This window comes from Lactuca saligna, chromosome 5, assembly GCF_052625555.1.
Source record: "Lactuca saligna cultivar CGN05327 chromosome 5, ASM5262555v1, whole genome shotgun sequence".
In the NCBI taxonomy this organism is placed as follows: Eukaryota; Viridiplantae; Streptophyta; class Magnoliopsida; order Asterales; family Asteraceae; genus Lactuca; species Lactuca saligna.
The window spans coordinates 165154980-165160210 of NC_136421.1; positions in this window are offsets into that span (position 1 = coordinate 165154980).

Sequence of the window (5231 nt, forward strand, 5' to 3'; positions counted from 1 at the left end):
AGTTCCTTCACCACTTGACTCTTGAATTTCTTCAAGATCAATTTGCCTCCCACTATCTCCTTGGCTTATAAACTCTCTTTCTCGAAAGACTCCTCTTCTTGCTATAAAGACCACATTGTCACTAGGTCTGTAGAAGAGGTAACCAAAGGATTGTTGTGGGTAGCTGATGAAAATACACCTCTCGCTTCGAGGTTCGAGCTTATCATGAGTCTCGCGTCTCACGAAAGCCTCGCAACCCCAAATCTCGATGTGGTCTAGTTTAGGAACTTTACCAGTCCACATTTCGTGAGGAGTTTTGGCAACTTTCTTTGTAGGGACTAGATTAAGAATATGGGCGGCAGTCTCTAAGGCATACCCCCAGAATGAGATTGGTAGCGAAGCTCGACTCATCATGTAACGAACCATGTCTAACAAGGTTCGATTACGCCTCTCAGCCACACCATTCAACTACGGTGTCCTAGGAGGTGTCAATTGTGAGACAATCCCACATTCCCTTAGATAGTCGAGGAACTCTGAACTAAGATACTCACCACCTCGATCGGATCGAAGCATCTTAATGTTCCTTCCCAATTGATTCTCGACTTCCTGTTTAAATTCCTTAAACCTCTCGAAAGTCTCTGACTTATGTTCGATTAAGTAGACATAACCATATCTATTGTAATCATCAGTAAAAGTCAAATAATAACGATTAGCATCCCTTGTGGCATGTTTGAATGGTCCACACACATCCATGCGTATAAGGTCCAACAAACCTTCACCCCTTTCACACGAGCCTGTGAAGGGTGACATTGTCATTTTTCCAAGTAAGCATGATTCGCAACTATCATCTGACTTTAGGTCAAATGACTCCAAGACTCCATCCTTTTGGAGTTGGCCTATGCGTTTCTTGCTTATATGTCCAAGACGACAATGCCATAATGATGCTTTATCCAAGTTATTATTAGTAGTAGAATCAATACACAAAACATTATTTCCTAAGTTATCTACAACAGAAACAGCTTCATACACACTATCACAAGGTAATGCTTTAAAATAAAGAACATTATTAAAGAAAGCATCAATAGAACCAACTTCATTATTAAACGAAAAGGTAAACCCTTTTTTGTACAAAGCATGAAAGGAAATAATATTTCTTGTCATTCCTGGCGAGTAACAACATTTATTCAAATCTAAATTTAACCCACTACTTAGCGATAAAGTATTAACTCCAATCTTGGTGACAGGTGAAGCTTTCCTATTCCCCATGATCAAGTTTATTCTTCCTTGCTCCACATCCTCACTTCTTCTTAGTCCCTGCAAGTCACAACAAATATGAATACCACAACTGGTATCAAGGACCTAAGATTTAGAATGGGGTGAGTTATTAGAAATGATGGTGTAAATACCTGCATGGTTGGGTTTGACTTTCCCATCCTTCACATCCTGCTGGTATTTTGGGCAGTTCCACTTCCGATGAGCCTTCTCATGGAAATAGAAGCATTCAGCCTCTTTTGGGTCAGAAGAAGGAGTAATGAAACCTTTCTTGGTTCCACTTGAAGAAGAGCCATCAAGGGTCCGAGCCTTGGTACCCTTCGAAGATCTCTTTCTCTTCCTCGATCGACTTTTCCCGATTGCCAAAACCGGAGTTGAGTTTTGAGTAGGAGTGATAGCAACCGACTTCCCCTTAAGACCTGTTTCTGCGGTCTTGAGAAGTCCCTGAAGTTTGCTGAGGGTGACCTCTTCCTTGTTCATGTGATATGTCATGCAGAATTGATCATAGCACGATGGTAAGGAGTGCAAAATGATATCTATTGCAAGCTCCTCAGGGAAGTTCACATTAAGCTTCAGCAACCGATCCACATACCTTTGCATTTTCTACATGTGGCTCGTGATAGATTCCCCGTCCTTCATCATGGCTGTTATCATGGAGCAGATGATCTCATACCTCTCTTGTCGTGCACTTTGATGGTATCTTTCCATCAAATCTTGATGCATTTCATAAGGGTAGAAATCTTCATAAGACTTTTGGGGTTCATCTGTCATTGTGGACAACATGATGCAAGCCACCTTGGTCGCATCTCTTTCATGGGTATGAAAGTCAGCGATCTCCTGGGGAGTTGCAGTGGACTCATCAATTTCCTTAAGCTCCTTGTCAAGGACATATTCTTTGTCCTCGTAGCGGGTAATCATCCTGATATTTCTGATCCACTCATTGAAGTTGGATCCATCAAAGGTAACTTTCCCACACAAGCTCATAAGAGTAAAGGAGCCATTAGGATTCGAGCCAGAAGCAGCATTGTTTGAAGACATCTGAAAGAATAGAACAAGTTTAGTATAGATATATGAGAGTCCTTAATAAAACACCCAAATGTAATATTAAGGCTAGGATCCAATCACAATATAACATAGCTTAGAAGAGGTATGCCGTAGTCTAAGCTATACCATATTTGAAAGGTAGGTGAATGACGATTCACCAATTTCCACCACGAAAACCGAAAAATTTAAGTATAAGGTTTTTTTTGTTTGGTTCATAGAAATTCCTAGATTCTTTGAGATTCAATGAGCTTTTCAAAGGCATGTTTCAATCTCGAGTGTGCCCTCCAAGTTTTGTGACTGGGATACCGAGGATCACAAAACGAGGTGTGAAGTAACCATGCAAATCACTTGGTACCCTTAAAGTTTATCACTCAATCGATGTGCCGGTAAACCACACGCTCCACCGATACTATAATAAACCTTAAGTCACCCTTTACCTACCTTGTTAAGTCCAAGTTAGTGTGCCGGTTAACCACACACGCTCCACCAACGACTTAGACAAAGTGTAAAGTGTAATTTCATGGATTAGCACCTTATTCACATTTTCCTAAAGTAACTAGGATTGGGAATTTAATAAAAAATTTAGTTACTTTATTATATTCATCATACTTTGAATGAGAATTTATAAGTCCTTGTCTTACCCGTTCGGCTAACGACCCTCCACCAGTCAAGCAAGCGGTGGGTGAGAGTATACACCCATTAAGTCACCATTTTATAGGAAACAACCTTATACCCACCTTATAGACCGGCTTCGTGAACGAGGCGTACTAGCGGTAAGACGACTTTGTTCTTATACATATATATATATATATATATATATATATATATATATATATATATATAAAATTATATAATTATTAAATCATCATAATATAAGTATAAGGATTGAATTTTAACTTTTAAAAATTCGAAGGGTTGGAACTAAAGTTTTAACTTAACTTTACTTGTTCCAAAACTTGAGGGCAAGTTTTGTAACTTTCAAAACTTTTCATTTCTTGTAACTTATGAGTTTAATAGAGTAATAAAATGAAGACTCTTCATTTTTCTAACTCTTGTGTTCTTTTTAATGGTTTTAATTCAAGTGTGACTCTTGGTTTTCTATAACTTGAGGACAAGTTATGGACTCCATTAAAACACATTATGATCAAGAATTAATCTACCACATAGGTTACAAATAATTTCTATGATCATCTAAAACATCATAAGAACAAGAACATGAATATGAACACATTCATAAATCAAAATTACACTTAAAACTTTGTAATTTTGATAACTAGTTGTTGTAAGTGAATTAGAAAGAACATTACACCATCAAAACAAGTTTTCAAGTACCAAAACAGTTTAGGGTAATGTTTCTAGTCCATTTCCAGCAACTAAAGTCAAAATTCTGCAATCTGTCGACCCTACTCTCCGAGTGCATGAACTTACTCGCCGAGTAGGTTGAAGATACACGTGAACTCGACGAGTCCCCCCAATGGACTCGACGAGTCCATTCATTAGACAACAAGATTTCGACTTTTTACAACTTTTAATCACAAATAAAAAGCAAACAAGCCTAGGCTTTGATACCATTGTTGGGTTTTGAGCATTCTAACACTTCCTATGTGTACATACAACCCTAATAACCTTGGATCTATGTTTGTCTAATTATCATGCAAAGTTGAATTCCAAGGCTATATTCCTAACTAGCATACATGGGGAACAATTTTAACTTGAATGATAGATAGAATAACTTACCTTGTTGTTGCTTATGTTCCTTGAAACCTTATGAGCCTAGCACCCCAACTGTGATGCCTCAAATGCTTCACACAACACCAAATGCTCTTGGAAAGACTTATGAGGGAATGCACACTTCTTGAAATCGGCCTAGCCCTCTTGTTTCCTTAGTCTAGCCGATTTTGGTGGAGAATGAGATCCTTATATAGTGTTGACACATCTAGGGTTACACCATGTAAACCCTAATGTGTCATGACTCTTCATTTCTATGACCCATGGGTTTGTAACTCCCATGGAGCATCCTATGGGTAGAACCCAACTTGATAATCCATGGAGCCTCTTAGCCCACTATACAAGATATGGATGATTTACATAATCAACCCATATATTTAATTAGTTCTCTTTTGATCACTTAATTAATTCTAAATTAATTATTGATCAAACTAATCAAATAATATTATTAATATATTAGAACTTATAATATATTAATAATCTCCAAGTGTTATTTCTCTCATTTAGTATATCCAATTGCATGGTGCCATGCAACCCAAATGGACCATGCTGGGTCGGGTCAAGTACATACCAGAAATAATTATGGACTTAGACACCTTATCCAACAGATATGTATGGTATGCATTTTTTTGGGGAACTCACTAAGCTTTGTGTTTATGGTTTATGTTTAAACTGTTTCTAGGTACTTCTGGTTGGAGAGGGAAGGGCCCAGCTTGATCACAACGCATCCACCCATGTTTCCGCACTTTATGATTTTGGGAATTGTACTATGATAACTATTTTTACTCTGATATACCTTTGAATGATTAATGTGATTAAATGGTGTTTATGGTTGATTTTAAAAAAATAATACCTTATAATTTTTGGGATGTTAAAAGTTGGTATCAGAGCTTGGTTTGAGGGATTCGGGCATACCTTCGGGTGTGTCTGAACTCAAACTGAGGGTTTGGTATATTTTTCATAAAAAGGAATTTTTTATAAAAAGGACTTTCTAATAAAAGAAAGGAGTGGTGTGTGCAATCAACCAAGCTCGAGTAAGTGATTTCCGGAATACCCATAAATGTTTGTTATGTTATATGTTATGAGAATTACATGCTAGATTAGGGTTAGGGATCTGCTCATTGTACGCCTGTTGTTTAAGATTTTGAGTTGCATGCTAGTATGGATTTCAGATGATTGTATGGATTGGCCTGATAAGTGATGCCTGG